Raw genomic sequence first — 12,883 nt, 5'->3', positions numbered from 1 at the left:
CAATTAAGAATGGAAGTACTCATTGATTAGTATTTTTATAGGTAAGTGATTTTTTTGGAATGTATATATATATATATATATATATATATATATTATTATCGAATTAAGTTAAAATTCGTTGATTTTCTTTAAATCTATTTAAAGAACACCGATTAAAAAAAAAAAACAAATATTGCATAATTTGCTATTAGACCTGCTATTTTTTTTAAATTTGGTCTTTGCACCCTTAATTGAAAAAAATTAGGGCATGAATTACATTTTTCAAGTAGTTATAAACTTCGAAAGATAGAAGGTCGAATTATTCAAGTTTTTATCACTGCGATTTCTGACACTGCTACTCAAGGTTATACACACATCTTTTTTAACTTGAAAATTTGGAAAAGAAGTTATCGTTCTTCCTTAGCTATCATATTTCTCTTTGTTTATAAGGATGGCGACTATATTTTTCAATGCAATTTTTATTTCAGCCTTTCACATGGATAATGAAACTTATCATGTGTTAATGTCATTTAAATGAATAAATGCAAAAGATTTTTTCACCTATCTTTTTACCTATCAACTATATTATTATTAAAACGGTTTATAATATATATATATATATATATATATATATATATATATATATATATATATATATATATATATATATATATTGTCATCCACATACAGTACTGTTTTGCTGTTTCAAGCAAGCCATCCAGCATTGCCTGGTGGTAAAATACGCTAAAATATATTTTAATTAATGCTGATTTCGTATTTAATATTATATTATACCCAATATATAGTAATGATTTAAAAAGTTTAAAAAATAAAAATGACTCGTGTGCCACCACCGAGAATTGAGACCAAAACGTTTAGCTCATGATTTACTTTTTCCTTTGATGTTAATGCCTGAGTTATGAAGGCATGTGTGCTGCAAGGCTAAAAATTAAAACATGGACCAATAGCTATTACGTTATGCATGCATATTCGTAATGCCATCGTTCGACTTTCCCCTGGCAAATTCCATTTTCTTTAAATTTCCATGCTTTTGCACCAATTTCCCTAAAACCCAAATATAAAGTTTATTCGCATGGATCCGAATACACTATATATTAAGTTTCATGTCTGTAGACCAAAAATTGACGGAGGAGTTTAGTAGGTAAAATATTTTAAACAAATATATATATATATATACATTTATCTATCTATATATATATAAAAGTGAACGTGTCTGTGTGTGTGTGTGTACATTTCCCTACGCAATAACTCTGTCAATTTTTAGTCTACAGACTCGAAATTTGATATACAGGGTACTGAGATTTGGGAAAGTCGATGTGATCGGTTTTTGGCCAGAAATTTGGCGATTAAGGGGTGAAAGTTCAACGATTTGACCTTTGAGAACTCTACCAAACTCCTCCGACAATTTTGGGTCTACGCACTTGAAATTTTAGATATAGGTTCCTTGGACATGGATTTAACTTAATAACTTGAGTTGAGCCCAAAACAATAAATTTTAAGGGGTCATAATAGGGGGCAAGATCAGTATCGTTTTAAAGTTCGACCTTTCATACGACAAATATCTTCCCCTTCAACAAGGCATTTTTCTACAGGGGGGGGGGGTCACTTTTTTCGCGATATTTTTGAAAGTTATCCTCTCCTTTAGATTGTCTAGCCTTAATTTTAAAAAAATGTTCCTTCCGGTTTGGCGGTGGTCGTAACAGCATAAACGTTAGGTTTTACTCTATTCTTTCCTCCTTTGCGGTGCAGGTTCGAGCCTGCCTTCCTACTACCACTTTTTTTTTTGCTCAACATACACATCCAAACACCCGGGCAACGCCGAGTTGAAATGCTAGTATATATATAAAAGTGAACGTGTCTGTGTATGTGTCTGTCTGTATGTCTCTCTGTGTACATTTTCCTTCGCAATAACTCTGTTAATTTTTAGTCTACAGACTCGAAATTTGATATACAGGTTACTGAGATTTGGGAAAATCTATGTGATCGGTTTTCGGCCATAAATTTGACTGTTAAGGGGTCAAAGTTTGATCTTTGAGAACTCTACCAAACTCCTCCGACAATTTTGGGTCTAAACACTTGAAACTTTAGACATAGGTTCATGGATCTAACTTAATAACTTGATTTGAGCCCAAAACAATAAATGTTAAAAGGTTATAATAGGGGCCAAAGTTTAAAAAAAACTTAATTCTTGATTTGAGCCCAAAACAATCAATTTTAAGGGGTCATAATAGGGGTCAAAGTTAAAAAAATTGACCGCTTTTTTTTCTTTCTTTTTTTGTGTATAATTATTATTTCGTGTTAATTGAAATATATATATATATATATATATATATATATATATATATATATATATATATATATATATATATACTTGTTTATTGTTATATAAACATGCTTAAATCCCGCTGCTACAAACAGCCACTTGTTTCAATCAAACAACAGATATCATCCGGCAGCGACTTGACTATTCAAAAGTTCAATGAATAACCTTTATTCATTGAACTTTTGAACAGTCAAGTCGCTGCCTGATGATATCTGTTGTTTGATTGAAACAAGTGGCTATTTGTAGCAGCGAGATGTGAGCATGTTTATATAACAATAAACAAGTATTATCAGCTCTTTTCATTGAGCACTATCTAACAACCTCGTTGAATTCACTAGTTCATTACTTTTGTAATAAAAAAACCCCCGAGTATATATAAGTGAAAGTGTCTGTGTGTGTGTGTGTGTGTGTGTGTGTGTGTGTGTGTGTGTGTGTGTGTGTGTGTGTGTGTGTGTGTGTGCATTTCCCTACGACATAACTCTGTCAATTTTTAGTCTACAGACTCGAAATTTGATATACAGGATACTGAGATTTTGAAAAATCGATTACATCGATTTTCAGCCAGAAATTTTGCGATTCAGGGATCAAAGTTCAATGATTTGACTTTTGAGAACTCTACCAAACTCCTCCGACAATTTTTGGTCTAAACATTTGACATTTTAGATATAGGTTCGTTGGACATGGATCTAACTTAATAACTTGATTTGAGCCCAAAACAATAAATCTTAAGGGGTCATAATAAGGGTCAAAGTTTTAAGCCTGAGGAGTCCTAGAGTGGATGAAATGCTGAATATCCAGTGTAGCTTAATCGCCATATATATTTTATAAATTACTACTATATATATATATATATATATATATATATATATATATATATATATATATATATATACTAGCAGGGAGACATGACGTTGTCCGGGATTGAATGAGGATCCCATACTTCTATTGCTATCGAAATCAGTGAAATCGCTCAGTTTTAATCAAATCAATTAGTTAGGGATACCCATCACAATGCACCGAGAGGAAACTTCACATGCCTCACTGCAGTAACTTAGTCCACAATAAATTTTAGTCTACATTGCACTGTTGAGAATCTATTGTTGTTTTTATAAAATTATCTGTAAATAATGGCTTCACTTAAGTTTAAAATGCAAAAGCCAAGTATCATGGTTCAATTGTGCTCTGAACAGAAACATTCATTTTGGACGTGCCTCTATCTTATCAAACAACCAACTGTTGATTTTATTAAATTATTTTTACATAATCACTTGAATTAAAGTTAAACGTACAAAAGTCAAGTATCATGGTTCAGTTGTGCTCTAAAAAGAAACATTCACTTCGAACGCAACACAGTCTTATAAAAAATCTGCAGTTGATTTTATAGACTTCAGCTTGTGCGGTGATAAAACTTCTCCAATACTCTTGTGATGTTAGGCTGTATAAAAGTGTAAATCAACTTCCTTCTTTAATTGAATTTTTTCGATTATCACTTTTTGATACTTATTAAACGTATTCCGATATAAAATCTATATAAGAACACTCTCAGACACATCAAGTACCTTCGTGTGACATTTCAAAAAAATCGACAACCGTTTACGAGTCCATAGGGAATGAACTCACTGAGATAAAGTTCCTTTTATATAATCTCTATTATTATATAAAAGGAACTTTGTGTGCGCGCATGTGTGTGTGTGTGTGTGTGTGTGTGTGTGTGTTTGGGGAGGTGGAGTTCGTGCCCTATGGACTCGAAAACGGCTGAACTGATTTTTATGAAATTTCATACAAAGGTAATTTTGTGCCTGGCAGTGTTCTTAGGTAGATTTTCTGTCGTAATGTCTTCAATAAGTATCAATAATCGATAATCGAAATAATCAATGAAACTAATGAAATCCAATGTAACAGATGATTTTGACTAATCTAGTGCATTTTAAAAGTTTTATTACCACACAAGCCGAAAGGCCCGGTATATAAATCAACAGTAGGTTCTTTGATATGACATGCATTCGAAATGAATGTTTCTGTTTAAAGCACAATTAAAGCATGATACTTGACTTTGTCATTTTAAACTTTAATTCAAGTTATTATATATAAAAATAATTTCATAAAACAACAATAGGTTTTCTACAAGTCAATGTAGACGACAATATATTATGGATTAAGTCACTACAGAGAGACATCTGAAGCTTCCTTCAGGTGCACTGCGATGGATCCCCAACTAGAGCAAGCAATCAATCGATTTGATTGAAAAATGGCGATTTCACCGATTTCGATGGCATGACAATGAAAATATGGAAGAGTGAAATATGTGTTAATCAATATTAAATCCCGGGCAACGTCAGGTCCCCCTTCTAGTAGTAGATAGAATAAAGAATATATATATATATATATATATATATATATATATATATATATATATATATATATATATATAGGGTGTCCATAAAGTCCGTGTTCAATTTTAAAAAGGAATTGATCCAAAATCGAATTCTCTTTACAGATTATTTCTGTTGCAAACACAAATAAAGTTATAAAAATTTTAATGTGCTCACGGACTTTATGGACCCCCTGTATATATATATATATATATATATATATATATATATATATATATATATATATATATATATATATATATATATATATATATATGCAATAGTTTCGTCAATAGTAAAACACCTGGTGTCACAGATACTAAACTTTGAAATCTTTGCACAAAATATAAAAATTTACATTTTAAAAAAAATTGGCACAAAATACTTTGATTTTAAGCAAAAAGACAAAGATGGCGAGACATTTTTAGATAAAAAAATTATTTAATTATTGTATTTTCTTTAATGGGCATGGGTAGTATCGGTTCTGTTGTCAGAAGACCGTCTTCCCAGGAATGATCTCTATCTTTTTAGGGAGAGGAGAGCAATTCTCCCGGTATTACATCCTCCTTTGAGGGAGGAGTTATTGTAGTATCTGTTTTTTTGTTGGCATGATACCATACTTCTCCTTATATGGAGGAATCTTTCCATGTATTATGTTCTCTGATTTTGAGAAGGTATCTTCTGTTGTTATGATAACATCCAATCAGGGATTACCACGTCATTACCTGCTCCTTTTGGTAGCAATGTATGTAGCTCATTCACAATGATAGCAGCCTCCTAACCTGAAAAAAAAAATGTGACCGGAGAGAGAATATGTTTGTTAGTATATATATATATATATATATATATATATATATATATATATATATATATAAAGCTGAATGTGTGTGTGTGTGTGTGTGTGTGTGTGTGTGTGTGTGATCACGAATAGGCTTCTATATGGTTGACTATTTTAAAAAACTGATGACATATAATGATAGAAGATGTCTCGAGACACAGGAATGGGTATGTTTGATCTGGCAGAACAGTGGTTCATTAAAATTGTGGGGTCTGCGCTCGTGCCTAGTCCACAAAGTATGGAAATAAAAAATTTAAAAATTAAAAATAAACATTTACAAGTATTTTTGATATAGATGTACATAATAATACTTTCATAGTATGTTTTAACTTAAATAGAGATGGTATAATAAAATTGTGGGGTCTGCGTTCGTGCCTGGCCTCCATAGAATGGAAATAGGCACACACTTTAATAAAGACTTTTCATATCTATCTGCGTAAGTATACTTTGATAATTATGTTTCAGTTTGAAGAAATATGGTATAATAAAATTATTGGGTGTTTGTTCGCGCCTGACCGCCATAGAATGGAAATATGTCACAAAGTTTAACAAGGTTTTTAAATATAGATCCACAGAATATTGTGATTGTTTCAGTATGAACAGGTATGGTATAATAAATTATGGGTTTTATCTATTTTATTTTTACTTTAATCATATTCTGCTTTGATTTTCATATCCACAAATTCAAAGCTATCTCTTTACAACCCTTCCTTTTCATAACCTATCATACTTTCATAAATCAGAGTCCATTTTCTGTAGGCTGTTTTTGAACCCAGTCAACGACGAGTACTTTTGCTAGTGTATATATATATATATATATATATATATATATATATATATATATATATATATATATATATATATATATATATATACGACATAATCACGTTGATACACCGGTTCTAGTCAGATCACTGGAGTTAAGCAATGTTGAGCCTGGCTAGTACCAGATGGGTGACCATTTGGGAATTCTAGGTGTTGTATGTGCTTTCTGCTTAGCATTTGTTTCCAGCCGTCTTTGCCACTGGTATTTAACAATGTTGACCCAGGAGAGGTGTGGTTGGAGATTGCGCATCTCCTGCCACAAAAAATTCACACGCAGACACCCTTACAATGGGTATCCATAGTCTGTCAAGACTGAAGGAAGCCTTTATATATATATATATATATATATATATATATATATATATATATATATATATATATATATATATACTAGCAAAAGTACCCGTCGTTGACTGGGTTCAAAAACAGCCTACAGAAAATGGACTCTGATTTATGAAAGTATGATAGGTTATGAAAAAGGAAGGGTTGTAAAGAGATAGCTTCGAATTTGAGGGTATCAAAACCAAAGCAAAATATGATTAAAGTAAAAATAAAATAGATACACCTACTTATCAAAGTATTATTATGTACATCTATATCAAAAACACTTGTAAACTTTTTTTTTTTTTTAATTTTTATTTCCATACTTTGTGGACCAGGCGCGAACGCAGACCCCACAATTTTAATGAACCACTGTTCTGCCAGATCAAACATACCCATTCCTGTGTCTCGAGACATCTTCTATCATTATATGTCATCAGTTTTTTAAAATAGTCAACCATATAGGAGCCTATTCGTGACCAGACACACACACACACACATTCAGTTCTATATATATATATATATATATATATATATATATATATATATATATATATATATATATATATAGTAGTAAGTTATAAAATATATATGGCGATTAAGCTACACAGAATATTCCGCGTTTCATCCATGCTAGGATTCGTCAGGCTTATGTGAATATTTGTGCTTGTCTTGCGTTTTTATATACGCACCTTCCATTGAGTTTTTAGTTAGCTAGCTAACTAAAAACTCAATGAAAGGTGCGTATATAAAAACGCAAGACAAGCACAAATTTTCACATGAGCCTGACGAATCCTAGCATGGATGAAACGCGGAATATCCTGTGTCGCTTAATCGCCATATATATTTTATAACTTGCTACCTAACTCTACCTATGTATTGAGCACTGTTGAAGTAAATACTTAAAGTTTACGCATAAAACTATAGTTTTGTATATTAATTTATGTGACTAAAGTACTCACATATATATATATATATATAATTTAGAGTAAGCTGTTTCATAGTTTTACGACTCATCAGTGTGATTAGCTGTAGCGAACACACTCATAAAAGTTTTATGCACATATGTGTTTGTTTTTAAAATTAAAGTAATATGTTGCACAAGAAATTCGGTTCAATAAAATTACAAGTCTGTTCACGTTCAGATCTTTAATTAGTTTATAACAAAAAAATACAAAAACAATAAAAAGAAACTCGAAGAATTAAACAAAAAAGTTTTCTCTTGTATTTGAGGTGACCTTTATCAGTTCAGTTATATTGTTAGAAGAATAGCAGGCTTTTGTGTTTTTGACATCATTTCGATACTGACCTCTATCATGAAAACTTCAACTCACTAGTTTTGATTCTTTTCAATGCATGAATCGTTCAATTGATGCATTGTTTTTGTACCTGCTCCCCTTTACCCACTCAGGACGTCTGTTCGTTAATGACAGCCAATAAAATGCTTTATGGAGAAAATCGATTCATTAAAATGTTGCTATTTAATGAAAGTTAATATTTAAATAATAAGAAATAACATTTGCTGAAGCGTTTTTGTACAAAATGAAACGTCAGAGATATTACTTTTAATTGTAAACAATAATAGTTTCATGATCATGATGATTCTGAAATTTTGGACATGAGGATTGATAATTTGCATTATTCGGACTACTCTTTTCATATTGGATGTTATTCTCACAACGTTTCAGTCAACCTTTTCAGGTGTGCCTTCTTAAACTCGGGAATCTTTACATTGAAACGTGCTAAATGATAATCAGTTAGAAGTGCCAGTTTTCTGGAGATTGAAGGTTCAATCATCAGTACGGGCAATACTAAGAATACAAGATACAATGGAAAATTACTTGAAACTTTGACCCGATCATATCTGGCTTAAATAAAGGTTTTGTTTAAAGTTCCATACATATTGTTGCGTTTAACATAAAGATTCCCGAGTTTGACAAGACGCACTTGAAGAAACTCAGAGGTTACATTGACTGAAAATTGTGAGAATAACATCGATGATAGTGATGTTGATTTTTGACACAATATAAATTATGACATTTATTCTTGTGACATGCGTGTAATATATGTAAATTCTTCTGATCGCCATAGTATCACATGTAAATGATTATTACGAACAGCTTTATATTCTGATGACTCGGGGGGGGGGGTAGAAGAATATAACTCTCCTTACACGTTCTTGTTTAAGTACAAAAGCTTTTCTATCATTTCTAAGCAAATAAATCGGTCAAAGGATATTTGAGTATGGTAATTGTGTAATCCATAGCAGCAAACGTTTTGAGCCTGCTCTCAGCTTACCACGTCAGCAGGACAACCGATGAAACTTCCTGATATTTGGACATTAGTTTTTAAAAAGTATATTTTTTAATTGTAACGTTAATCTCTATTAATAAAATCATTTTTATCGTGTAAACGAATGAACACCTCAGTTTTGATTGTGACTTCATTCAATTGGATTGAAGAAGAAGGTGATACTTATAATTCGTCTTCAATTAGTAGATGTTGCTCGCAAGAAACTAATTGTTTTATGTAGCCAAATCATCCGATGTTAAATATAATAAAAGAATGAAATATATTTTAACTATAATTATTTACCAATCAATTTATGCTTTATTTATAAAAATGTGTTAATGAAATTCATTTTCCAACAACAATATTTTTCTTTTTTTTTTTTTTTTTGTATGTGATACAAAAAGAAAAAACTATAAAGCTGGTCTGCAACGTCTCCAAGCTCTAACATATAATACTTGACCTGATTCTTTTTACACTGAAACTGAAAGTCACACCCAATCAAATCAAGCTTTTGACATATAAGTCCATATCAAAGATTCTTATCTTCTAATCTATCCTATCTTTCTTGTAGGTGAATGAAACGCATCATAGAAAACTGTTGCCAGATGTATTGCATAACATTTACTGGATAATTCTAATAAACGCGAAGAAAAAATATATAAAAAAGCTACTATAGATGTTTAGTTTCAATTTTTTTCTTCACAAAATCTGTGATTTTTATTTGATGGTCTCCAGCATCCGTGTGTGAAGACATAAAATATGATATTTCTTATACTTTTCATCCATTGAAAAACAAATCTAGACATGAAAAGTGTGACAAAAATCGCTATCTAAAATTACTCATGATCAACTGTGAAATAAATGGTGAGAGCAGTATTTTGGAAGAAAATGTGGGAATAAAACATAAGTAGTGACCAAAGATGATAAATGATAGTTTTGAATTCGGCAAAAATAATCTAAAATCAGTGAGAAAAATTTAGGCCGTTGAAAAAAAAAACGTTTTTATTTTTTCACTAAGTCTTTTGATATATTATTTTTAAGAATTATAATATTAAATTAATATTTGTTTGATTTAAATTTCCTGAATTTGTTACTTATGGTGTGAAAAATCTTTTATTGCACACAGATTATGTTCTGGATATTAAACGTTTTGCATGTAAAAATCTATTTAGTTTGATAATTATGAAAATGTTAATGACCCAGTGGTGTTTTTATTTATAGAAAAAACAAAAACAAATATCTTTCACGTTGCTGGGAACGCAATTTAATTGGTTTTAATAGAATTTTTCAAATAATTCTTAAATATTTTTAACATTTTTGAATTTAATAACATTATCATTTAACATTTTTGTATTTAATAATATTATCATGAAGTTACAAGAGAAATGTTCTTTTGTATATTATTAGCAAGATTACCTGACGTTGCTCAAGATTGAATGAGGAACATTATATTTTTTTTCACTATGCTCATAATACCATAATATGGTTGGAAGAAACTGAAATTTTTTTAAACTCTCTGAATTGATGTCTTGTACATATAATTTCAACTCCATTAAAAGCAGGTATATGCATTTGAAGTTTTAAAGCTACTCTGCATTCAAAGCTCCATGAGAGATTCAGTATATTACAGGGCATGTAGAAATTTGAGAAAATTCCATTAGTTTTCTTAGACAATTTTATGCAGATGATTTCAATTTCATCAAAATTAGGATATATATATATATATATATATATATATATATATATATATATATATATATATTAACCACCAGACTATCTTCTATCTAAGATATTCTCATTTTAAAAAAAATTATGAGTCATTGTATGAATTAAAGTAGAAACTGGTTTGAAATAGCTGTAAACGACAATATGCTCTTTACTTGGAACTTTATTTAAAAATTGATTCAAATCATAAAAATGCATACATGTATATGTGTATTTTAATGATTCTCTATTTCTACAAATCTAATTGTAGACCATGTATGGAGTACTATTATCATATTTGAGCTCTTCCACTTAAGGTTTATTGATAAATTGTAGAAACGTATCTGTAATTTGATTGGCTTCACCCTTTCTTCTTCTCTGAAACCTCTCTATCACAAACTTGAGGCTACTAGTCTCAGTCTTTTTAATAAATACTATTATGGCATGTATTCTTCAGAATGGTCTTATCTATTCCTTGCTTATTTTTTTTTTTTAGCTCGTTTGTCTTATTGTTCTAGTCTCCATTAATTCGTTGTTTTGATACGTTATCGCAATACAACTTCTTTCCAAGGACTGCAAGGTTGTAGAACTCTCTTCCTGTATACTGTTTTCCTTCTACATACAGCCTTGGTCTTTTCAAAACTAAGCTCAATAGACATCTTCTGTATTTTGGGATAATCATCTTTCGTTCTTGCCAGTTCTTTACACCAAGTGGCTTCACGCTTTTTCTGGGGAGATTTCCATAAAAATTTAAAAAAAAATCACAAACATATGCTCTATTTCAATGAATATAGAGTTACTGATATTTGCAAGTTGAAGATCGGTAGTTTGAAAGTTTTCTATATGATCTTATTCATATGTTTTTTTTTCATATAATTATATACATGTGTGTGTATATATTTCATCTTCTCTAATATATATCTATTTATCTATATATCTATAAAAGTTAACGTGTCTGTGTATCTGTCTGTCTGTGTATCTGTCTGTGTGTCTGTGTGTGTACATTTCCCTGCGCAATAACTCTGTCAATTTTCAGTCTACAGACTCGAAATTTGATATACAGGGTACTTTGGGTAAATCGATGTGATCTGTTTTCGGTCAGAAATTTGGCGATTAAGGGGTCAAAGTTCAACAATTTGCCTTTTGAGAACTCTACCAAACTCCTCCAACAATTTTGGGTCTAAACACTTGAAATTTTAGATATAAGTTCCTTGGACATGGATCTAACTTAATAACTTGATTTGAGCCCAAAACAATAAATTTTAAGGGGTCATAATAGGGGTCAAAGTTAAAAAAAATTGATCGTTTTTTGTTTTTTTTTGCTCAACATACACACCCAAACACCCGGGCAACGCCGAGTTGAAATGCTAGTATATCTATGAAAGTTAACGTGTTTGTCTGCGTTTCTGTGTGTCTGTATACATTTCCCTACGCAATAACTCTGTCAATTTACAGTTTACAGACTCGAAATTTGATATACAGGGCACTGAGATTTCGGAAAATCTTTGTATCTGTTTTCGACCAGAAATTTGGCGAGTCAGGGGTCAAAGTTCAACGATTTGATCTTTGAGAACTCTATCAAACTCCTCCGACAATTTTGGGTCTAAACACTTGGAATTTTAGATATAAGTTCCTTGGACATGGATCTAAGTTAATAACTTGATTTGAGCCCAAAAGAATAAATCTTAAGGGGTCATAATAAGGGTCAAATTTTAAAAAAAATGACCGCTTTTTTTTTTTTTTGCTCCACATACACCTCCAAATACCCGGGCAACGCCGGTCTGAAATGCTATTATATCTATAAAAGTGTGTGTATGTGTGTGTGTATTTCCCTACACAATTTATATATTTTTGTATGAACTCTGACAATTTTCAGTCTACAGACTCGAAATTTGATATACAGGGTTGTGAGATTTGGGAAAATCTTTGTAATCGGTTTTCGGTCAGAAATTTGGCTGTAATTGGGTCAAAGTTCAACGATTTGACCTTTGAGAACTCTACCAATCTCTTCTGACAATTTTGGGTATAAACACTTGAAATTTTAGATATAGGTTCCTTGAACATGGATCTAACTTAATAACTTGATTTGAGCCCAAAACAATATGTTAAGTGGTCATAATAAGGGTCAAAGTTTTTAAAGATTTGACCTCTGCGGTCCGAGTGGTTGAAATGTAACGACATAGTTCGAGTGTAACGGCCATGTTACAC

General features: G+C 31.0%; 1 protein-coding gene and 1 pseudogene across 20 annotated transcripts in view; both read left to right on the top strand.

Annotated features, from left to right (window-relative positions):
* Nucleotides 1–12,883, top strand: part of LOC145293809 (potassium channel subfamily T member 2-like) — a 659,145-nt gene that overhangs the window by 327,332 nt on the left and 318,930 nt on the right. The gene's annotated exons all lie outside the window — the stretch shown is intronic.
* Nucleotides 6,404–6,520, top strand: LOC145294488 (5S ribosomal RNA; annotated as a pseudogene).

The sequence above is a fragment of the Euprymna scolopes genome, chromosome 15, assembly GCF_053919585.1.
Source record: "Euprymna scolopes isolate OS-2025 chromosome 15, ASM5391958v1, whole genome shotgun sequence".
NCBI classification, from domain to species: domain Eukaryota; kingdom Metazoa; phylum Mollusca; class Cephalopoda; order Sepiida; family Sepiolidae; genus Euprymna; species Euprymna scolopes.
This window is presented reverse-complemented; position numbering and strand designations above follow the sequence as displayed.